Raw genomic sequence first — 25539 nt, 5'->3', positions numbered from 1 at the left:
TTTGTAAAGTTTTAACAATGTCGCTACTTTAACCCGTTGCATGCTGATGACGGAACCGCTCCGTCATCAGCTGCGGGTGCGCTGTGCTGATGATGGAGCGGTTCCGTCATGGCCCGCCCGGCACGCCTGCGTGGCACGAATTCTGCGCCTGCGCTGAGCGTTCTATTGAGCGGGGCGGGCCATGACGGAACCGCTCCGTCACAAGCACTGCGCAACCGACGCTGGTGACGGAGCGGTTCCGTCACCAGCATGCGCCCGCCGTATTTCCGCCCCGCCCCCTTAGCACTGCGGCGGAATAGCCGCCGCAGTGAAGGGGTTAAGAACCGATGTGTTGGCCACTTTGGAATGGTAAAACAATGATACACTATGGACAGCAGCATTCCATATTGGTTTAGAGGAAATGGCAACGTGGGACAAAATGAGAAGCAAGTAAGCATCCAATTAGTACTGTCCGGGGAACAACCATATCCTCTGAAGAAAAGTGTAATTATTAAGAGTAGAAGCAAAGATTTTGAAGGGGAACTTTAAATGAGGAAATTCAAATCTGAAGGACTGGTCAACCGGCCCTGACAGTGCAGAAATTTTAAGGTGTATGTTCACAAGTGATCAAAAAATGCTGTTAATCAAAGATAAGAGAGCAAATCACTGATGTGAACTGAACCATTACCTCATGCACTCTGGTACGGATAGAAGCAGAGTGTAAATGACACTCAGATAGAAGCAGTGTGTAAATGACAATCAGATAGTTCCAGTTGCAGTCGGTGGTGGGAGTGCTGCCGGGCGGTGATGTGGGGCGGGGGAAGGGCAGAGTGGGGGTAGTAAACTACGGAATATGGCCAAATACATGTAAGTAAACATATAAATAAATGAAACGAATTTCGCTGCAAATTAGATGCAGAGTGCGCAATGAAATTCGTTTTATTTATTTATATGTTTACTTACCTGTATTTGGCCGTATTCTGTAGTTTACTACACCCCACCCTGTCCCCCCCACCGCCCCATGTCACCGCCTGGCAGCACTCCTACCACCGACGGCTACTAGATAGTCCAATGGCAAAAGAGGGCTGACCTAAAGACCCTCATTCTTTGTATATGGATATATATTTATATTTATGGAAGTATGTATTATCTAATGTTTTTATTACAAAAACTTGACAGACAGCTAAATTACAAGTATGCTGTCCCTCTCTGTAGGGCCTAACAAGAAACATCGGAGTGAAAACCCGCAGGGTTTGTTCGAGTAGGCAACCAACACCTAAACCCTCGGCTACTATGGTGACCTGTAAGTTTACATGTAACAAAATACCTGTCTATAGCCTCTAATACAATGCAATAACAACCCATATTAAAGGCCTACTGATTTGAACAAATGTTTTCACAATTGATAAACTATCCCTACTGCCTTTGTCATAAATTTTGATAATAAGCAGATCAGACCTATAGCATTAGACATATGTATTATTTAATGTTTTTATTACAAAAACCTGACAGACAGCTAAGCCTGTCAGGCCTCAGGAAGAGAATCTAGCAAGAGTTATTACAGCACAAATCTTGTAGTGTAGGTAATATCAAAGAGGGTAACCTTTATTGCAATGCAAATAAAATCCACCGTTAAAGGCATATTGGCTTAAACATGTCTTACATATTAAATAAATCAGGCCTTTCACCTTTATCATAACTTTTCATAACAAACAGGTAAGACCTCTAGCATCTTGTATCACTTTTCCCTATACACCTATCAAGCTTATGTCTGTTACCGTTGGCTTGTTATCAATTCAGGCCTACTGTACTGAGTTTATGCTTTCCCACAAGACAACCATCAGACATACATTCATAAAATAACGAACACATACAAAATTACAGTTGGCAAAGCAAAATACTGCAGGCCCACACTACAGCCAGACTCTCCTTCTCCGGCTGAGAATAGGCATGTTCTCTGTCAGACAAGCTTCCACTGCCACAGGCCACAATGTGTCTCTGAGCATTCAGATGACCTTTATGCTGAGCAAGGATTGCTCCCAATCCCACTGGATTTGCATCAACTGTGAACTCAGCATGTAACTTGGGTTCAAAATGGGCCATCTCACTTGCATTTTCAATCAATTTTTTGTATTCTTTATAATTTTTGATCACATTCAGCAGACCACTGGAATGGGACATCGTGGTTTGTCAAGACTCTCAATGGGGCACCACCAGTAGTAAAGTCACAAATGTACCTTGAGCAATAACTGTTGATGCCTAAGAAGGATCGCAGCATGGTGCATCTTGTGGGGGGCAGGAAGCTGACAGTGCTCGCACTGTATCTGGGTCAGGAGTAATTCCCCCATCAGAGAATATGTGTCCAAAGAATCTGAGTTTGGTCTTGTGAAATTCACGCTTTACTGCATTCAGAGTGAGACCTGCATCAGTAAGTGACTGGCTCACTTACGTAAGAGCCTTGTCATGCTTCTTTTTTGTGGCCCCAAATACCAGTATGTCATCACTTTAGTTAAAACGTGCATGACCAGTTGAATTTTTCTATGTATAACACCCTGGAAGATTTCTGCAGCTAACGACACTCCGAAACTCAAACTTTTGTATCTGAACAAACCAACATAAGTCAAAAAAGTAGTGATGTGCCTGCAGTTTTCTTCCAACTTGAGTTGATGGTATCCATTGTTCAGATCAAGACGGGTGAAGACGTCGGCACCGTTCAGTTGCATGATCATCTCCGCCATGTGTGGACCAGGTTGTCTCTCTCTCTCAATTGCTTTTTATGCCTGGCGCATATCAACATTGATGTGCACTGCAACTCCACTGTAATTTTTGGCACCACCACAATGGGTGAAACCCACAGCATAGGAATGATGGAGCGCTCAATTGTGTCATGCTTCACCAGTGTTTCTAGTTGTTTCTCAACAGTTCCTTGCAAGTGGAAAGCAACTCTTTTATGCCGCTGGGCAACCAAGCAAACGTTCTCATTGATGTGAAGCCGCACTTTCATTGTCTTGAGCCTGCCTAGGTTATGAAATAACAAGAGAAACTGACTCACAACTACAGACTGAGTGTGGAGGTTGTAATTAAGAATTATCAGTTTCATGTCAGCAGCGGTGGCAAAACTGAGTAGGCATGCACTGGATGAGACTCCTTAAAGAAAGTGAAATTGCGCTTGCAATGATACTGTTTTGTGTCTCATTGCCGCTATGAATGATCCTTGATTCTGCAACTATCTAGAAGCACCCCATGTGTATACTTTTGTGAATGCCGGATTGAGATGTGGCACGGGATATAGGCTACTGAATTTTTGGACTGGTTTGATGTTAATCAATGCACCGCTGTCTATAATAAAGGTTATGGGGCAACTGTTGATCATTATCTTGGGGAAATGTCAAAATGAATTCCGTTGTTTTGTGTGCCTGTTTCTCTTTGTCTTTTGTTATTCTTTATATGCAACCAAACCATCATGTGCCTGTGACTCCTTGGTCGATGCCATCATTGCACATTCATCTTCTTCACTGGCGCCTGACAATGACATTGACAAACCTTTGTAGGATGAGCTTGACAATGATCAACTTTGTCTGGTTTCTACTAGTCGTAGCTGATGTTGCTTTTTGGCTTTGTGGGTGTGGCGAGAATGCTTCTTGAACCTTCTGGCCTCCATTTTCTCTTCATGCCGTGACATAGTTAGTTTCTCTTTTGCTTTGCAAACCGTTATGAAGGCTTTTTCTTTACCGCAACCTTTGCACGTCTGTCCCATGGCTGGGCATTTGCCTTCATGGGGAAATGAAAACTCACATCGGAAACCTAACTTTTTCTTCATTGAGGATGTCAATTTACATGCATCTACCTTGTACTTGTGCTTGGTTTTTTGACCAATGCTGTTCATATTTCGCTGTTCCAGCTTCCAGCTTGTCGATCTGCTCTTTCCACAGCCATTGCTGCCATTAGTACTTTCTCCAAGCTGAGCGTTTCTCTCAATATGTGTCTTCTGAAAGAGTCTCAAAGACAGATATCGATGACTTGAAGATGTATCTTCATCATTACATTATTTAAACTTGCAGTGTTTAATAAGCACATCAAGTCTTTCAACAAACTCATTCATCGTGTCACCAGCTTGCTGTCCCGCTTGATTGACAGTACGATATTGTATCACAGTATGATATTTTCTTCATCACTTTTTGCACTCAGTCACTGTCAAGGTTATTTAAATAGTTAGTGATTTTCTTATTATCTACTTCTTCTAGGGCAACTATTGAGTCATCCAATATCTCGATCCCTGCAGTCTACCTGGCACCAATATTCAGCTTTTTCGGCCATGTCAAATGGCGGTGGTGGTTTTAGGAATGTGGCTGCACTTTTCTTTGTACTCCATTTGGCAGCCATTGAAAAATGTCCCTATTTACGCTTTTGGTGCACTGGATGCTACTTTCTGCTGTGCATGCATCAGTTGCTCAACCGGGCATGGTCATCACACCCGATTCAAGGTCGTGTGACACTTCCCACGCTCTTGCAGGTAAGTGCGTTTGCACTTTCAGACCTGGTTATCACGGCCTTCAGTGTCGTAACGGGTTGTGGCTGCCTTTAGCGTTTTGCTTTGTATTGATGATGGGTCTGTGTTATGACGCAATATTTCTTCTTTTGGTCTAACCAGGGTTTTACTGGTGGGCTTTTCGAATGTGCTCCTCCGCAGAGTCTTCAACTTCAAGGGCAGTATATGGGCTGGAGGGGGCTTCGACTCCATACGCGCCAATTGCAAGCTGCCTCTCATTGACTTGGACGCATGTGGTACACACAAGCAGTTTTCTGTAGAATTGCAATTTCTCAGGGAGGACAGTGTCTTTTCTTTGGGGCACAGATCTCCTACTCATCGCCAGTTGAAGCGTCCTCACCAGCCCCAGGAGCATGCACAGGAATATGCCAGACACAGAGCTCTGGATTGCACGTCTTTATTCCTCAGCATACAATCACACAGTGCACTCTTATTATGTCATAACCATTAACAACAACACTTTAACACCTCCCAGCAAGTTACGTAATTCCTTGTTGAGTCTACCCAGAACTGCAAGGGTCCTAGCGCACATAGTCTCACAACACTACAGTAACAATATTGGATATGATTTTGGTGAAGAAGAGGCTGATGGCATTATATGCACCTTTCCAATGCGAAACCCATAAAGGTTTATCTTCCTCACATTTATTAAAGCCTGCACCAAGTTTTAAACTATTCTGTGATTTTGTTGCAGACCTTTCCAATTCCTTTGAGTTGTCATGTTTAAACTAGTACCATTCTGCAACACTATGACTATAGCTTTAATTATCATTATTTAAGCCTTGAAAAGGTTCCAGGGAGATTGAAACATGTCAGCTGTGTGTTTGTCTTTATCTCACGCTACACAAACAGGATCCAACTCCCATCTATCTCAAAGCATGAATCACAGCAAGGAGCCACTTGCCGAAGGACTCATCATATTAGAACTGTCCAATACCTACTAGTCAACCAACTCAACATCATTGTACTCGACGTTAGGACTGATCACTGTGAACAACATGCTCCAAAATACAGAAAAATAGCATAAAATTCCAGAACTTGGTTCAGACATATTTTACAATTTGAGTGGAATGCTACCTTACTTCTGATTTATAACAGCCTTGAAGATAGCTTTGCTTTTATTGGTTACCTCACTGACAGTGGTCTTGAAGCAAGTGAGGTTAGCTTGTGATGATGAGCGATCAGCGATTCGAGTAGAGTCTTTTAAAAAGGGTGAGGTAATCCTGGATTTTTTAACTTCCCCATTTCTGCTCCTATTTGTGTAGTGCATTCATTTTTATTAAGCCCTTGAGTGTACCAATGTGTTGAGTCCTTTGGCTCGGACGATTGTGTTTCAGTGGAGCATAGCGTTTGACAAGAGTTCTCATGGTGGTGTAGTAGATGTTGAAGCAGTTGTTAACACCTGTGAAAGGCTGAAGTGTCTTGGTAGGTAGTGTAGATCTTCTTTAATTTTTTTCAGATGGATCTCTTTGATGGAATGGAAGGTTATGCTTCCTCTTTTCTGATGCTGATGTATAGTACATGTGATGGGATGCTGCTTATGCTGATGTCTGCAAACGTACCACATTGTGTTATATTCGTGGTGGAACTTCGAAGTTGGGGAGTGCCTCTGTAGCAGGGGGCATGGCACATCTTTCTAAAAGTATGACCGCTCTTGGGTCCAATAAATCTTTGTTACACTAGACTCTCTCATAATGTGTTTCTCCACCTCTGCACTGGTGATGAATTACTCGCTACAAATCCATGATTTTACATAGTACACCATTTCGCATGCAGTGTATCGTGGGCTCATAAGCAGAGGGTTGTAAGTTCATAGGCAGTGTGTCATCAGCTTCTAGGGCTTTAAGGACAGCGTATCATGGGCTCATAGGCTGTGTCTCGTTAGTTCAAAGGCAGCATATCATAGGCAGAGTGTTGTAGGTCCATAGGCAGCTTGTCATAGGCTCTTTGTATGACGTTGGCTGTGTATCATAGCTCATAAGCAGCGTGTCATAGGCTGTTAGGCAACATGGTGTGAGGTCTAAGGTAACATAGCTAGTGTAACCCAGGCTCATGGTCAGCATGGCGTAGGATCTTGTGCAGCACCCCAGTCCCTGGAGTAGCCCAAGACAGAGGCTCTGATGAGCCTTTGCTTTTGCTCATGAATGACACCTATTTCCACATTCAGAGAGATACCTCTGTTCTGCAGTCATTGAGGACACTCGGTCCTGGGCCCTACAGCTGCTACACGGAGTTGTCTCTGGCATCGTTGGTGCATGCACCTAGAGTACAAGCCTCCCACTAGTCACCCCAGGCCCTGCAGAGCTTGAAGGGCGAAGCAGTTGACTCCGCACCATGGGCCTATAAATAGTGCTCTGTTAATCAAGGAGGGAGAGAGGAACTAGAGTAGATAGTTTGTTTCCCCTGGGATATAGTGGTTAATCAAAGAGAACTAGCTATGTCTGTATGCCATGTGTCTGCATGGGAAACCATTTGGTTTAGTATGAAGGCCCTCATCCACCAACCTAGTTGGTGGCATGCTTCATCATCGGGCCCCACCCGAGGCACTGATTACTGCGGAGCGGTTTTTTTGAAGGTGAGTGTGCTGTGCAGATGTGTTGCATGAGATTTTAAAATTCTGTCCTTGAGGTCCCTAACGGTTACTTTATTGGTGGGCCCCAAGCAGAGGTTAAAAACAAAGTCTTGGGACGTGTAGGGGTTGACTTATGGTCTCCCATGTCCAGTGTGGTTGACTAGTTTCAGCCAGGCCTTTTTATTAAACTGGCTTTCTTCAGGATCTATGTGTGGGGGTGTTACAGGGATCTAGGGGCCCGATGTAGGTAATTCATATTTACCACTTCTTAAATACCGAATTTTACCGATTCGGTATTTAAGAAGTGGTATATATGAAGGGGGGAGATGTAGGTATTTCCAGATGTGTAAATACCGAATCTTTAATCTTTAATCGGTATTTCCTATTGATTCCTATGGGCTGTGAAGCCCATAGGAATCAATGGGCAATACCGATTCTGTAATTACAGAATCGGTAATTACCGATTTTAGCAAGGGTGCAGGGGGTGTCACTTTGACACCCTCTGGCACCCCAAAAATAGGCTTGGGTGCCATGTGGCAGGCATACATGCCCCAAAGGCAGATCTGCCTGTCATATGGCAGAGGCGTGCATGCACACATGTGCATGCACACCGGAATCGGTATTTTACCATCAAATTGGATTTGATGGTAAAATACCGATTCTGTAAGGCTTGTGGGACTCAGAAGTCCCACCTACATCTCAAATTTACCGAATCGGTAAAAATACCGATTCGGTATTTTACAGAATCGGTAAATTTACCGATCGGTAAATTTACCGATTCTGTAAAATTCAGGGCCCTACATACATTTCTGAATTACCGGTCGGTAACGGCCGAAAATACAGATTTTCGGCCGTTACCGACGACCTACATCTGGCCCTATGTGATTATCAGTGCCCTGTATGTGAAGCACACGCTAAGGTGCTGATAAATGTAAGAGGTATTTCCTCTCAGTTTGTACCTGTAAAGGAAAAAAGGACAAACAAGTGACACATAAACTTAAAAAACGCAAAATTGTCAACCACGCACATGGGTGAGGTAGCTCCTGGTGCCTAGACGTGTGAGCGAATAAGGCGGGGGGTGTAGGCGCTAGTGACGGAACGTAGCAATTGCCAGTTTGGTATATGCGCTACAGGTGCTAGTACCTAGATGCGTAAAATAAATGCGCAAATTATCTACAAGTAGGATGCTTACTCCTGTCTACAGAGGACAAAACTCCCTGGACTTCCGCTGGAGGGTCGGGAGTTATTAGCATTCTGGAAGTGGAGAAAAAGGAGAAAAAATGTATTGTCTAAAAAGGAGGGGAGGTCACAGCTGCTAGCGGTAAAGTCCTGCAAGCTCAGTTATGGCCAAAGGCAGTATGACTGGCGGCTGTACCACGAGCGGACACCGGCCTCCTTACTTACTTGGCTGTGTCTCCAGGCCCAATGGAACACCTCTGATCCGGTCGCAAGGTCCGAAGGAGCTGAGTGCTTGGAGAAGGAGGCTTTAAATACCCTCTCTTGATCACAGGTGTAGCTCGTTGAGGATGGGCGTGGTCTGTGTGAGTAACGTGCTCCCAGTGCTACTCTCAGTGGGTGTGTCTCTCTCTAGCCAGCATCTGTGGGATAGACAGAGAAGAAAGATGCATGCGCTCGTGCCCTAGATGGTTGTTGTGGCAGTAGTGAAGAAAAAAAATCTCCGTAATGATTTACATAATAAAGAATTTTATGCAATAAAGGATTTTTATGCAATAAAGGAATTTGCTGCCTTGTGTGTTACTAAAGAATAAGGAATAACGAAATAAAGAAATAAAATAGTAACATAAAAAGTGTATGACTGGGCAGAGGTGCTGACTCGTACCCCTTGTCAGTGCAGGGTGGTGGGCGGTGCAACGCTCAAGTGAGCTTTGGTAAAAGGGCAAAACATTGGTTACTAGTAGTGTTTAGGCTTCGCATGGAATAGAGGCATGTATGTTTGGCACAGTCCTTGCTGGGGTTGTAGAGGTGGCTGGAGGGGACAAGGGATGATTTCTTTAAGCTATTCCGAGGCAAGATGATTATTTCTTTAGGCTGTTCCAAGGAATGTTGTCATTTAGGCTCCGGATATGGGTTGACAGTCTATAGATCCAGCGCTGTTCTTTGGTGAGGAGGTTTTTCTCATTGTCAGTGGGGTGGACCGGAATTTGTTCAATTACTGTCCACCGCATATCGTTAGGGGTGTGACCTGTAGTGAGTAAGTGTTCCATTAGTCTGCTGTCGGATTTTTTGCACCGGATCGTGCTTCTGTGTTCTGTGATCCACGTGCGCACTTTTCTCGTTGTCATCCCTACGTATCTGAGTTTGCACGGGCACTCAATGAGGTATATTAGATTCGTAGAATTGCAATTGGTATGCTTCAGTTGATGCCATGTCCTTCCTGGTTCCAGGTCTAGGGTCTTGCTGTGCTGTGTCAGATGGCAGATGCTGCAGTCTCCAAAGGGTAGTGTCCCGTCACTCCAGGCAGGCCCCACACATTGTGTAGTGTGGTGCTTGGTCGTGTCGACACCAGTTGGTCCCTCAGGCTGTTGGATTTTTTGTAGGCGAATAGTGGTTGTGACCATTCACGACTGCCTGTGTTTAGGATCCTCCAGTTTTTCTTTATTATGCTGGCCACTTGGTTTGAGATGCGGTTGTAAGTTGTGACACAGGTAAGCGGAGGGCTGGCCTGAGTGTGTTCACACACTTCTAGGAAGGCGTCCTGGTTTTGATTTTTAGCGCGTTTCTTTGTGCAGCAGGTGAAGAGACACTGTGATGCAGCAGTATTGTTAGGCCCACTCTACCCCACCACGTCTTTCTTTTACTACCAAACTATAGTAGGATGGTGCATCTTCCTTTTCTGTATTAGAGCCCATGGCACCCATGTTATGTCACCGCTCTCCATAAACTGCGTAGAATCGGGCTCCAGGAAGCACAAAGAAAAGAGAAAAACCACGAAATGCTCATAAATATCACACAATAATGAGATAAAAAAGAAAGATATAGACAACAGAGGTCGAAGATAACTTGAGAAGTATAGAAAAGGGTATCTTTCTGTCAAACGTGCAAAATCCAAGCGAGTAGTGTTGATTGAATTGTAACAAAAGAGCGAATATACAGGTGAGTGGGGCAAGGAATGCCGAATGTTGAAGCCGTCGCCTAAGGACTGAACAAGTAAGGATATTGTTGAACATCTTTACTGGAGCTTCCATTGCCCTTGAGTTATGCAAAGGAAATAGCACAGCCCACTTCTCTTCTGTGCACACAATGGACTAAACCGGGTTTTTTGTTACTTTTGCAGCTTAATAGGTTAAGTTTGAACTTACTTTTAAATATATTTAGAAATGAATGCTTCATTTCCTAAAAGATTAAACTGCACCTGTGAATCAGGGAGTCATCTGCCAAAATATTAATTACATTGTCTATAAAAATAAAAGATTGCCCTCTTAGTTCATTAAACTTTAAATAATCTCTGGTTCTTTGATAATCCAGATCTGGTGGCTGATTGGCTTGACACTCTCCCTCGCGACGGAGCGGAGTCACTGGATCGGTTTCAGGAGGAGGCAGCATCGGAACGTGAATGAGACTGTCTCTGGTTGTTTGGGGTAGTCTGATATTTGTGGCCGCTGGGGAGTATGGTATTGTGTGCTATTACGTGGCCTTCTGTTCATTTGGTGTTGAAGAAGGCGGGGGCTCGGGGGGAAGTTTGTAGGGATCGGGGTTTGGGGCAGGGGTGGTGGAGCGGAATCCTCCTCCAGTTTTTCTTTCTTTGAAGTGTTTGGGGCGACAGGCACTCTGCAGTTTTTAGTGGGCAGTTTTGAGCCCAATGGGCAGGGCACCAGGGAGGGGAGGATTTAGAGGGGAATGTTTGTTCTTTATTGTCATAGGTTTGTTGGTTTCATCAGCACTGTACATTGGTTTCATAGACGACATGTTGGGTTAAGCTTGCAGTACCGGGTATATGATGGGGGGTAGTGAAATAAAAGTATTGAGTTGGAACGTTAACGGGCTGCGGGACTAAATCAAAAGGAGTGTAGTTCTTCAGTTTCTCAAAAGGCAAGCACCAGACGTGGTCCTGCTTCAAGAGACTCATCTAATTGGTAACTCATTCAATGCGTTACATAGAATGGGATATAAATTAATCGTGCACTCAGGGTTTACCTTGGGATCCAGGGGCGTGGGGGTGCTGGTTCGTAAGACATTTCCCCTTGCAGTAACCTCCACTTGGGAAGATGGGAGGGGCAGGTACCCTGGAGTCACAGGCACATGGGAGGGGGACCATATAACCTTCTGTTTCCATTTATATCCCTCCCAGACTACAGGGCACGACTTTTGCGGATTTGGGAACGGTCCTCCTCTCGCTCCATGATGGTCTTTTATTCTTGGAATGCAGTCGTCACTGGGATAATGGACAGACATCCCCCAAGAGAAATGGGGCGGGCGAAGCGATGGCTTTCCGACTTTATAGAAGGAATGGGCCTTGTTGACTGCTGGAGACTGTTCCACCCTGATCGTAAGCAATTTACTTTCCATTCCGGAGCGCATAACAGTATCGCGACTAGACTACTGTTTGGTCCCGGTAGCTCAGGCTTCATATGTGGCGGAGGTCACTCATTTTGCTAGAGGCATCTCGGATCAGTCTCCACTATCGATTCATATAGTTGTACACCCTGGTTCATCAGGGAGAGTAGCCCCGATAAACCCATGGTATCTACGCAATCCCAAAATTCTGAAATACCTTATTGCCAGGTTGGAAGAATATTTTGTAACTAATGTGGGCTCTGTTTCCTTTTCGGGGTAACTATGGGAGGCATACATCACGGGTTCCCGCCCTGTCACTGATAGCGGGCTCGAAGAGAGAGAAGCAAAGGGAGGTGACGGAGTTAGAAACTGAAATCGAGGGATTGGAGAGAGAACTGGAGCAGGAGGTGAGGCACTGTAAGCTTCACCAGTTGCATCTGAAGCAACATGATTACAAAGCGATGGTTACGGAAAGGGCTAAAGTCCTTGGTAGGGAACAGCAGGGTAGGCTTTATGATTTGGGTGATCAGGCAGGAAAGCTTATCGCATGGTTAGATAAAAAGGAGTGGGCTTGCCAACTGGTCCCTGAGCTTCTGACGGAGGAGGGAGGGAGACTCACTGACCCGCAAGATATTGTAGATATGTTTGCTAAACATTTTCAGACGGTATACACTTTGGTTTCTACTCGCCCAGAGGCTGACTCGTATCTCTTGATTTGTGACATACAACTTCCGCATCTCTCCCTTGAAGATAGGAAATTCATGGATAGTGAGATTACTGCTGATGAGATCACCCTTGCTATCTGCTCCTTAAATTCCGGCAAGGCATTAGGACCCAATGGACTCCCTATAGAACTTTACAAGCTTAAGCCAGATCGTCTTGCGCCTTATCTGAAGGATATGTTCCTGGAGTCCAGAGATAGCGGGACCCTTCTTAGAGATCAGAGGGTCGCATCGATAGTCGTCATACATAAGGAGGGCAAGATTAAAACAGACTGCGCTTCATACAGACCTATCTCTTTGCTCAATGCCGAGCCCAAAATTCTGGCCAAATTATTGGCAAATAGGTTGGTTAAGCTCATCACTGACCTTGTACACCCCAACCAGTCGGGTTTCATGCCCCACAGAAATACGGCCTTAAATCTACATAGGCTGCACGGAGTGTTGGCTAGGGCTCATACACTGCAGGAACCAGCAATACTTGCGTCACTTGACGCAACAATGGCATTCGACACGATTGAATGGTCGTATTTACGGGCGGTATTGGCCCAGTTTAGATTTGGGCCCTTATTTATTGGCTGGGTACGTCTACTGTATTCGGAGCCGCTTGCTCAAGTGGTGGTAAATAACAGAGTCTCATCTTCCTTTTCTATTGGGGCGGGGTACCAGACAGGGTTGCCCGCTATCCCCCCTTCTTTTCTCTCTGGCTATAGAGCTCCTTGCCGCTTGGACACATTGGGAGCCATCAATCAGGGGCCTGCAATGATCCCCTGATTGGGAGGACCGCATATCTTTATATGCGGATGACATTTTGCTCTATTTGGCCTCTCCCCGTAAGTCTCTTATTGTGTTGTTGATGTCCTGGCCTCCTTCGGAAGGAATTCAGGACTCTCGATTAATTGGAAGAAATCCGTTTTGTTTGTATTGAAGGGTGACCCCCCGGTGCCACCTAGAAGCTGTCCTATACAGTTTAGCACTGAGGGGTTTAAATATCTTGGGATTTTTGTATCCCTGGAACCTTCGGTTCGGTATTCTGGAAACCTTCTTCCCCCTCTCCATCGACTTAGGAGCGATGTCTTGAGATGGAAGAAACTGCCTCTTTCATGATTAGGAAGAGCGGCCCTGTTTAAAATGATGGCTCCCATGGTTTCTTTATGCTCTGCAGAATACCTTGGATACAGTTCCACCCAGTTATTTCCATGAAATTGAGAGTCTACAGGGGAGTCTGTTGTGGGAGAGCAGGCCTCGTATCGCACTACACAAACTTACTTACTTTTTCTTGGTGTGACGGAGCATTTCCCTCCCTGATATCAAAAGGTATTATTGGGCTGCCCATCTAGCGGCAATTAATCATTGCTTTTACGGAAGGGTTGATGATCCTGGTTATGCCATGGATAAATGGCTTCTGCCCGGCAATAATTATAACAGAGCCCTGTATTCTCTACCTAACAAGGTGACATTAGCGGGTCCCACTAAGCACTCCGTTCATGTCTGGCACGTGGCCACGGACTCATTGGGTTGGAGAAGCAAATTGACTATGGCTACCCCCAATGTGGGACTCTGAACAGCTTGGCAAGCTCTGGAAGACGAAAGGCTTTGACAGATGGGAACTTATAGGCATTTCCAAGGTCGGAGACGTCTGGGGTAAGGGGAGGATTAAATAATTTGAAGAAATGCAGGGGGAATACCAACTCGCACAATCTGAGTTTTTTCAGTATGGGCAGATTGGACATTCCCTTCTTTCATTACTACCCGACGGAATGGAACATTCAGAAGCTTCCCCTTTGGAAGACAGAGTGTTAGACGGACACCTTCCTGACAAGACGATTTCTCTTGTATATAAAAAACTGATTAACCAAAGCACTGATTCCCTGGAGGCACTGAAAATTAAGTGAACGCAGGACGGTATAGAGCTGGATGAAGAAGATTGGCAGGCAGCTGTCTCCTCTCCCAGAGAGGTGGCGATCCCAGCGCGCCTCAGACCTGTCCAACTCAAGATTCTACACAGGGTCTACATTACGGGACCTAGACAGTACATATGGGGCTGTCAGGGTCGGAGCAATGCAAGAGACAATGTGGTCTGAGTGGTACCTTTATGCATATTATCTGGGAGTGCGAGTATATCAATACTTATTGGCGCAATATACACAACACTATAGACAGAGTTCTAGGAATTTTCCTGTCTCCAGAGGCAAGGAGATGTTTACTTAATATATGTGAACCGACTGACTTAAAAACTTCGCAGACGCAATGGGTCACTCTGAGTTATATGATCGCCAAGCGGAATATTGCCCAGCTGTGGGGAGCGGAACAGCCCCCCTCCTTGGAAGGATGGGAAAACGATCTAAATTGGTGTATGTTCAGGGAGAAAACTACGTACCTTGTGAGGGGACGCCCTCGGAAATGGTCTTTGATTTGGGGGCCTTGGAATAGTTACAGAGGAGAATATGTACACCGCCTATGAATGTTTCCCCTTATGATTCCCCCTCCCTGTGAAGTTCTGCTATGTTTTTTGAATTTTGGAAATCCTGTGTCGCCATGGTGTATGCGCAGCTGCAATAATTGACCCTCTGTAATGTGCATTTTTTGCTAATGTTTGTTTCAATAAAAAGAAATATGAAAAAAAAACTTTGAATAATGCAGAGTTGATCTACCAAGAGAAGTGACTAACTCTTCTCCAGCCACACTGATCCTGAGTAAACATCTGTTTGTCTGAAAATACCTTGATCTCTTCTATAGGCAGGTGCTCCTTGAACAGACAGAGGTCTGGTGCTTCAGGGAAATACTTTTTGAATACACAACATCCTGCCGGTTCATCCTGCCTTTTTCCACACCAGAAAGGCAAATCTTACATGGTGTCCAGCCTTCTCTATTACATTCAATGTATTATTGCTTCTGTTAGATTTGGTGGTCTCTTTTTGGTACAGGTAGGTATTTGTGACAAATAGGGACCCTTGCCTCTAGTCAGGATAAGGGGATTACACTCCTAAAATAACCCCTGCTCACCCACTTGGTAGCTTGGCACGAGCAGACAGGCTTAACTCAGAGGCAGTGCGTAAAGCATTTGTGACCACATACAGTAACCCAGTGACAACACTACAAATGGACACCACACAAGGTTTACATAAAAAATAAGTATTCTTTATATAGATTTAACACAAGACCATAACAACAAAAATACACAATACTATACTTAAAGATGGTAGTTTTAGCTTAGTTCAGTTCAGTTCTTAAGATGCGACACTTTGCGTCAATGTACTTTACGATGCGTTGCGCTTCCACACCAAGCAATGTTGCAGCGATGGAAAATGCTGCAAAGTTCTGGTGCAAAGAAATAAAGACATGAAGATCTTCCAGATGCGGCACGCTTCTCCTGGGATGCGAGAAGTTCTCGGTTTCAATGCGTGGACTGCAGCGGTGACACCCTTGTTCAGCAATGAGACTGCAACAGCTTCAGCTGCGACACTCTTCTCCCACGTTTGCGTGAAGCTTCCGTACGATGTGATAACTACAGCGGCAACATCCTTGTCCATAAATGCGACTGCAGCAGTTCCGACGGCAGCGTGCTTCTCGGGGGATGCTAGGCGATTTCCTCGATGCGGTGCAATACGACAGTTCCAGCAGCCACACCCTTGTTCAGAAGTGCGATGGACGAAACAGCGACGGCGACACGCTTCTTCCTCGTTGTGAGACTCTTCTCTCGATGCGGTGCAATACAACAGATCCAGCGGCGACACCCTTTTTCAGAAGTGCAATGGCAGGTAGCAGCGACACGCTTCCTCCTCGTTGCGAGACGCTTCTCTCGATGCGGTGCAGTGCGACAAGTCCAGCGGCGACACCCTTGTTCAGAAGTACGATGGCAGGCGCAGCGACGGCGACATGCTTTTTCTTCGTTGAGTCGCGCGTCCAGCTCCTTGCGACACTCAGTCCCTCAAAAGGCCCAAAACAGCAGCAGGTACTTCCAAAATAACTCTGGGGAGCTGGGGGTTGAAGTCTGTTGTCCCTGAGACTTCAGCAGGAGGCAATCTCTTTTTCAAGCCTTTGGAGATCCTTCACAAGTTGAAAGTAAAGCACACAAAGTTCTTTCTCCTCTCTTTGGCAGTAAGGCAACCACTGCAGGCCAATCCCCTAAGCAGCACTTCAGCTTAGGAATAGTCTCTCCTCAGTTTCTTCAGGTTCCTCTCCTCAGCAGAGGTTTCTTCTTGTAGTCCAAAAGTGATCTAATTTCTTTGGATCATGGTCCCAATATTTATACCCCAAAATCCTTTGTTCCTTGAGGGAAGAGGGTCTTTGCCTAGTCCAGGGGCGGTGGGTGACATTTGAAAGTGGTGGGGCGCAAAGTAATTAGCATCCAGCACCGTAGCGAGCGAGCGCAGCGAGGGAGCCCGAACCCCAAAAGGGGGGTTAGGGGGGATAACCCCCCCCTTGAAAATTTTGAAAAAAAAGAAGACAAATCGCATTTTCAAGCAAATTTGAGAAAGCAGGAAGGTTAATAAAGCAATTGTGAAAGTGCAGTTATTACATTAATAGATGGCATAACATAGGTAGCTGCTTATTCAGTATAACCACAGAGCTTCATACATTCCGTCCTATTACGCTCAGGTGCTGAATTCAGACTATAAGACTTTCATGAAAATCTCAGCTCTAAGAGAAGAAGAAGTTGCTCAGCAGTTGGGAAACAGCCTTCACAAGCATTGGGAAAATGAGAGGCAATTACTTGAAAGCAAACTGAAAGCAATGCATCAAGTAGTAACTTAAAGCAATGCATCCAGCAAAACTGTGCATGCAGTCAACCATACAAAAGTAAACTAAAGCAAGTGTGAACCTGTGAACCTTCACTTTGAAAGCAGGGTGCTAGTCAACAGGCCAGCACATACATTTAAACTGAAGAAGAGTACACCTCAGCATGCAGGCACCAACATAAAAGCACCAAGCAAGTCAAACAGTTTAATGAAAGAAAAATGAAAGCAATACATCCAGCAAACTAGACAGTGACTCAAAAAGTAAACTGAAGCAAGTGCACACTGAAAGGAATGCGCAGTCATTAGTCAGACATTCACATAAAAGCAACTTACCAAGACACCTAATCAATTACATGGGAAAAAACTTGAGCCAATGCATCCAGAAAACCAGACCAGCACACCAAAGCATCCCACCACTGATAGGATGGCAGCTGTGCTCTTAGGGTCACCCCTCAGTTTTTTGGCAGGGTTGAGCAACCCCCACTTTTATGCCCTGTGTGTCTGAAGGGGAGACAGGCAAAAGGGGTCATAATGGGACATCTGGCACAGCCACTTTGTAATCGAGGTCACCCACCCAGCTCAAGACTGAGTTACAGGCTGATCCTAAATCTTTAAACAACCACAAGGGTCTCCAGCTAGTTGGTTCTTGAGCCAAAAGAGTCCTCAGCTCACTGGGAGTCTTTACATCGCGCCTGAGATGACATGACAATGTCCCTTAATCCGGAGCAACTGTGGGGACTGGTCTGGGTCTGGATCTGACTTGGTACGAGCAGGATACAAAAAGTAACGGGTAGGTGGTAACCCACTTCAAGTGAAGGAGCTGTAAGGAACCTAAGCGCACTGGTGTTGATACCACTAACAGGGCAGCTCTGGCTTTCTCAGGGTGGGTGTCAGCTGTGTGATGAAACCAGCATGTGAAGCAGTTACCTCAAACAAACTAAAACCAATGCACTCATCAGACAAAGATTTACATGAAATCAAATAGAAAACCACCATCAAGCCAGGTAGTCACCTAAAGGCAAATTGAAGTGACTGCACACTATGGGAAGTGCACTTCACCAGCCAGCCTATTACACTAAAGGAAAATAAAAGCAATGCTCCCAGTAAACAAGACAACATCAATTGAAAATGTTTCCCCGCAGGACCAACAGTCACAAAAAGTAAAGAAACAGAACGAAGTCAGAGGCACTCCAGGAATCCAGGTAGTCACACAAAATCATAACTGATTGAGCAAACTGTGTACTGAAAACTATTGCAAATAAGACAATTATATCAGAACAAACTAGTCACAGGAAAACAAATGCATGCACCCATCAAGCCGTGCATCACAAGTCAGCAAACTGAATCCAATTAAACCAGCAATACTTGGTGTCACCCAAAAGCAAAGTATAAAGTGCACTTCAGCACCCGAGATGCAATATGTACACACAAGGTAGTGGCACTCTTACCTGCAATAGGCGTACTTTTTGCCCTTCTTGCCCTGGACGGTTTTCGGGGAGTCGTTGGAAGCGGGGGAATGCTGCAGGAAGTAGTTCATGCGGGCTTTCCAATCTTTCAAACTAAAAAGGAAGAATAAAAAGGCACGTTAAAAACATGTCCCTCTTGGCAAAAGCGAAACAAGTGTGACAACGAACTACAGTAAGCATGCACAAAGAATGACAGGGGTCACAGTGGGGGATGGGCATGCACAAGATCACATGGCGCGGCCGCAGCGCTGGAAGCAGCGTGCATCTAATTTTCACACACCCACTCACTCGCGCTCTCAGACACCCCGGACTTTTCTAGTCGATTCCAGAGCCAAGTATGCGGCACAAGCTCGAAAGAACCACCACAATCCCGGAAGTGACCTTTACATCAAGGTGCGGTGAAGGCGTCTCAAAGTAAAGCTGATAATCGCTTTCCTGCATTCTACATATCATCGCGTATTTACAGACGTTTATGTTAACCCTTTGTTCGGCTCATTTATCGGGCACTGATGGGATTTTGGGAAGGAAGGCAATGTACCCAGATGTGGGTATCGGTCGCAAAAGATATACTCGCCCCCCCTTAGTAAAAAAAGGTAATCTTCCTAAGTACAGAAGAACAAACCTCTTAGTCAGCCCTTTGGGGCGCTTCAAATCGATCTGCACTTGCATATTTCTGCAGCAGATGTATTAACCCGCTGAGCTAAATAAAAGGGGATTTCACACCAATTTAAGTGCACTGGCGAGAAAAAAAATACCTTTCTGTTACAATGTTCTTTAGGACGACTTTGGAAATCATACAAATTCTGCTTTTCGCAGTCAACGACTAATCGATTCCATTATCATTTTAATTACATAAAAATAACTAGTTATACAGCCGCCATCGAATGCCGGGGTAGCCTAGCCAACAAGGATGCTACATTGAGGACGGTAGTCGGAACAACTGGATACTCGCAGTGAAGCGCGCCAACGAATGGCCAGGGGTAGTAGGCGCTATATAAATGCAATTCCCAGTTTCCCTCATAATACAATAGGTACTATCCTGGGATTCGGCAGAACTCCCTTCCCATCCAAAACTGTTTAATATACATTTGCAACAGAGGTCAACTGACAGCAAACATGACGTACATATAAACACTGCGCAGACAGGGCTTACAGACAACTCTCGCCAGCAGTTCTGCAAACAAGAACACACCAAGCCCAGACTACTGCATGTGATCACTTTCAGATGCTGGTAACATTCCTACTCCCATGGGTCCCGCTGCCCCTGTTCCTTTAACCCTACTGCAAGACCCACCTCCTGCCTCACAACACATGGATGTGATCAACCTCATCGCTGGTACACACATCTGCAAATTTATTTTTGCACTGCCATGTTGAAAGGCCCTGAAACGCTCTACCATAAAAATGTTGGGTATGGGATGCGGTAGCTACAACAGCATGATGTGTGCTGAGAAGGTTCAATGGAAGAGACGCAGTAACATGTACTTGGCATATAACTCGGCACGTAACTCAAAGCTCATCAACATATACATTTACAGTTCTGTGCACATTGACATAGATATGCCCCAAATCACATAATGTCAAAATGGAATCTGGACCCATGTCTTGCTCAAACCAGCAGCTTTGTAGTCGCATCAAGTTGGGGCAATGGCATGACCTGGAAGTCGGTGCCCTCGCACCCGGTATTAGCGTTGCCAATATTCTGCAACTCTTTGATAACTCTAAGCCACCAGCTAGCAGCACATTTGTTAAGGTCAGCTGTTTTCATTTGGCCGCTTTAATAGGGTTTGAGTAAACGTTGACCTGTAGCAGCGGACACGAGGACTCGCGCAAACGGCTATTGAGGGGAGCATGTGGTTTTCACCTTTAAGGAGGTGAAGCACAAGCATGCCTACAGAATGGTGGCTTAATCACCTGCTGTAAGAGGAAAGTGCTTTGAGGCATTCGGATCAAAGCCATTTTTGTAAACGTATCATCTGTGTACGTTCAAAATGCCAGCTTTTATCTATGAGCAGACATAATCACTTATTCTTTAAAGTCAAATTAATATTTTTTCACTCCCCTGAGATGTTGGTCATATTATAAACATGGACATACCACAGTGTAGAAGAAACCTATTTTTTCAGTGTAATAACCATAATTTCCTTTTAATAAAGCGCTTCATACCGCCCTTGTGCTGTTTCTAAGCCGCTGTAAATACCAGCTGTTGCCATTACCCAGTTTAGTAATACTGTATTACTCACGTAATTTTTGTGCAACTAAAAGCAAACTGTATGTTGTCAAACAACCTTATGTACTAAAATTTGCTCACATGCCCTATGGTAATTGTTGGGATTGGTAGAAAGAAATGATTTTTAAACCACGCAGTTAAAATCTGGCAGAAGTCTGCCAAGAGTCTCTGTACTATATATGAGATATACTATATAATATATATTCATTATTATCTAGAGGGAACATGTACTAAAACCCCTCAAGAAAGAAACCTGTGTTGTTATTTCTGCTGTCATTTCAATCATCATGTATCAGACATAAAATGCAGTGACCGAAGAAGCGGATTGATTTTACAGTGTGCTTTCCTCCACCCGTCCTAACATGTCGGTAATGGAAGATCCTCACGTGGGCTCCAGATAATCATGTTTTATCGCTGCAGAGAGCAGGCATCCGAGTGATGGCTGCCTGAACCCCAGCCGGATCAATAGCCAGCAGACAGGTCATCGAACGGGTGGAAGGCTGAGTCAGCCTTCCAGGTTTGAAATCATGCCATCCAAATCATCTCATCTCAGCAGCAGTCTTTTATTCACCAAGCAGTCCTGACAGCCCAGCCCGTGTACAACAGGCGCTACATAGGGTAGAAAGTTCTTGTCCATGGAACTGCCTCGCAACAACGGACATCAGGAATATCTGTAAATGTTGGCAACGAAGGTGACTGTGGACAGTACGAACAAAACAGGCTCCAGACAAACTGACCACCAATCCCAACAAGCAGACACACGAGCTACGAAGCGTCTTGTAACACACTGTTTGCTACCTCGCACATTTTGTTTGCTTTAGATACTTGCACCCGGCCACCATTGCCTACGTAACGTTTGTTCTTGTGCTGGAGTGTCTGCCTTTTATTGCAGTATTATACTTCTACTTGTATTTTGTACGTTTTTGTAACATGCACACATCACTTTTATTTCTCCTGTAATGCACCGATTGCTACCTCATGTATTTTGGTCGCTCACTAGTGACACTTTTGATCCATGTAACTTATTGTTTGCTTTCGTATTTTGTTCCTCGTGTATCATTATTGGTCCTTTTGTGAAGCGCTCTGACACCTTCGGGTAAAGTCCGCGCTATATAAAATTGCATAAATAAATAAATTTAAAAAGCCGGGTCAGCGCCAAAGCGATGGTGCATGCAGGGAGCAGTTCTTCATCATCCGCCGGACACTTACATGGAACCTAGTCATTATTACCGTCTAGCCTTTGCGAGCATCAATACCTGTAACTTGCAAGACTGTGGTTAAAACCGCATTGAGATTGACTCCGTCTTTGGCTCCCGTATGTTGATAAAATGTGTATCATATAAAAACACCTTCAGATCTATTAGTGGGTTAACACTACATAACTTCTAAGACTCTCAGAGCCCTGCGAAAATACAGCGAATGTTAACATCTAGACTCGAAGCACAGGCACCTGGCAAAGGGTTTGAAATCATAAAAAGGCTCTCAGAGAGAAAATATTCAGGGCTCATGCTTATGAACACACACATCTTAGAACAGGGGGAGGCAGGAACCGTAACACCGACCCCACAGAGGTGGGGGCTCAACACTGTTCTGACCCCCAACTTATTATAACTAATTTATTTATTTATTTGTATTTATTCATGCGTTTTTCTCTCACGCGGACTTTCCCTGAAGGCGTCAGAGGCTTCACCAGAAGAGCAGGAGGCTGGGAGGGAGGTGAGTGAGTGCCAGAGTCCTTCTGTCCCTGCGCGCGCTGCTTGTGACCCTCGGCAGATGATGCGTCGTGTGACCAGGATCCACACTACACCCGGGGCGGGGGGCTCTCTGAACCTCCTGGTGACCATAAGATAATATGGCTCTGATACGAACCCCTTCAAAGAGCTGCTCTGGAAACCCTCAATAAAGGGGCCGTTTGAAGACACAAAGGCACAAAGACAAACCATGCCTGTCTGTACAGCAGAACGAAGAGGAACGGGCTGTGAACTATGAGCGCTCCCTGTCCACACACGCAGGTACAATGGACGACGGGCTCGAGCAGCTTACACAACAGGCTATGTACACAACATTACAAATGGTAAATGCATTAGGTTTTGGAAATACAACTTTTTTTACACGTCGTCCTGAAAAAAAAAACAATAACGGGAGAAAGGTTCCCAAAGTTTTCTTACCGCGGCGCCGACATCCTAGCAGTGCGTGCGTCAGACAGTGTGTGTGCCACCCCCAAGCGCGGCATCCAATGGGATGCTGCACCGGTGGACAGCAGCGCAAGGATTGGCTAGCGTGGCATATTTGCTGCTCGCCCTTTCGCCCTCTGTAAACCCGGGCTGTGGCAGGCGAACAGCACCCCTGGGTCCCGCTGGGGACCTTACAGTGCGCATGCTTGGGAAAGTTTTCAACTTTCCCAAGCATGCGCACTATAAGTTCCCCAGCGGGACTGCCCACTACGGTCTGCTGCAGCCTGAGTGTCTGTCACTCAAGCTGCAGCAGGCCACACCCCCCCCCTGCGCATTCCCAGCGGCTGATTTGTCTTTTATTTAGATAGGCCGGCGGTCGCGATGCGTCCATGGTGGCTGGTGGGGCTACGCCCCTACGCCCCAATGGACGCACCGCTGCTGGCCTAGTCCAAACCAGTTCTGGAGCACTCTGTTTACATGACTCCTCCTTTCCTTTCACAGTGCAGGGCAGAAACATCAGATGCCCCACAGGTGGTAGAGCCAGCATTGTGGAGGGAAAGTATAGCCTTGGAGCACTTTGTTGACATGATTCCTTCTCTTCTTTCACAGTGCAGGGCAGAGACATCAGACGCACCACAGGGGGCGGAGCCAGCACTGTGGGGAGCGGGCACAGTCCTATTCAGGTCCCAGATGCAACTCCTCCCTCCCATCTAGATTCAGATCTCTCTATTCATCACTGGGCAGATTCACCCTGTCTCCTGGAATCCCCCAGCCTTGTCACTCAAACTCCAGACAAGGAATACACAGCCTAGCAGAGGTAGGCTTGGATAATTAGACAAGAAAATACCTACTTTCTAAAAGTGGTATTTTCAAACACAGAATGTTAAAACCAACTTCATTAAAAGATGTAGTTTATCATATTCTACCATGTTCCCTGAGTCAGTTAGGATTATACAAATGTAATAATCTAAGTGCCCATTATGGCCTATGGACAATAGGTAGCCTTGCAATAGTGAACAACGAAAATGGCTGTAATTCACTATTAGGACATGCCACACACAAAAGCGCATGTCCTACCTTATACTTACAATGCACCCTGCCCTTAGGCCTACCTTAGGAGTGTCTGATATGAAGAAATGGATGGTTTAGGGACTGGCAAGTGGGTGCACTTGTCCAGTCAACATGGCAGTACCAGACTGCACACAGGCTCTGCAATGGCAGACCTGAGACACATTTTACAAAGCTGCTTCTATGGGTGGCACAACCAGTGCTGCAAGCCCACTAGCAGCATTTGGATTTACAAACCCTGGGCACACTCGGTGAACTGTACTAGGGTCTGACAAGTAAACCAAACAAGCCAATCATGGAATCACTAATCCATACATTAATTTATAATAGGGAGAGCATATGCACTTTAGCACTGATCAGAAGTGGTAAAGTGCCCAGAGTGATAAAACAGCCAACCACAGGTCAGAAAAATAGAGGAGGAAGGCAAAAAGTTCAGGGATAACCCTGCAAAAAGGGCTAAGTCCAACAGCTTCCTTTTGTCCCAAGACTTAGGTTGAAATTAGTTTTCTGAGAGAAGATGATCCAGACATTCACTGCTACTGCAGGAGCCATATTTTCCAAGGTTAGTCTATTAGGCAGGGCGGCCAGCTTTAGGGCGGTGCGGCTGGTGCAGCCGCACTTGGCGATGACCTGGGGATGGGCACTGACCTCAGGGTGTGGGGGCACTGTGTTTAGCAATAACTTATGATTAGGGAGATGAAGGGCACCTTTGGCTCGGTGGTAGTGAGAGAAACCGAGAAGGTGGTAATTGGGTGTGGGGGCGCCAAAAATGATTGTTGCACCTGGCGCCACCAGCGCTAAAGCCGGCCCTGCTTCCAGGGGTCTTAACAGAGTCATTAGCACATACTTCTGGACAAATGTGGTCCCATATTACTCCTGAGCTCTAAAAAAAAAGCCATACCAATCACTACTAACCCCTCACATTTCCACTGCTGCCCTGCATACTTCTGAGTCTCTCCCTCTTTTCTCCCCTCCACTCTGTCATCCACGGGACTTTTCATCTGAAAACGCAGCCTCTCTCTCGCAAAGTGCTTGCAGTTCCGTTTATGAATCTAATGGTCCCTCTCAAACCCTCTTACCTTTCTCCTTAAACCCTCCGCTCCTGGTATATGTGGTTTAATCCATGTACCCCCTGGGAAAGCCTGTGTTAGGGCCTACATACAGAAAATGAACAGCTCATACTAAACAAAAATGCAGTGCAATGGAAGGACGGAATAAGCAGAAAACACGGGGGTGCGCAGGTTTTAAATGAAGCAATGATGCGGGTCATTTCATTTCGGTTTCCAAGGAACCTCCGCTCAAGCTAAAGCCGGATATGACCGCCATGCACAGAGAGCGGAACCCAAAGCGGTTTCCTGCACCGGCTTTTGTTTACAGGGATTTAAAAAAGTATTTCTGTTTTTAGCGACGCACAGATAACCATTGGCTTTTTGACTCAGGGGTGCCTGCGGGAAATGATGCTGTTTGACAGCACGAACAGCTCACCATGATTTAAACGCATTTTTTAAAGTAGTAGTAATAACGG

At 45.5% G+C, this 25539-nt stretch overlaps 1 protein-coding gene across 1 annotated transcript in view; it reads right to left on the bottom strand.

Moving 5' to 3' along the window:
* The window catches only part of LOC144755681 (Fc receptor-like protein 5), a 303522-nt gene extending 280444 nt beyond the window's left edge, over nt 1–23078 (bottom strand). The window contains exons 1-2 of the mRNA XM_078644853.1: nt 22941–23078; nt 18525–18635 (exon numbers count right to left, since the gene is read on the bottom strand). The gene's annotated coding sequence lies outside the window, so the exon portion shown is untranslated. The remainder of the gene's footprint in view (nt 1–18524; nt 18636–22940) is intronic.
* Nucleotides 23079–25539: the final 2461 nt, after the last annotated feature.

The sequence above is a fragment of the Lissotriton helveticus genome, chromosome 5_1 (assembly GCF_964261635.1).
Source record: "Lissotriton helveticus chromosome 5_1, aLisHel1.1, whole genome shotgun sequence".
In the NCBI taxonomy this organism is placed as follows: Eukaryota; Metazoa; Chordata; class Amphibia; order Caudata; family Salamandridae; genus Lissotriton; species Lissotriton helveticus.
This window is presented reverse-complemented; position numbering and strand designations above follow the sequence as displayed.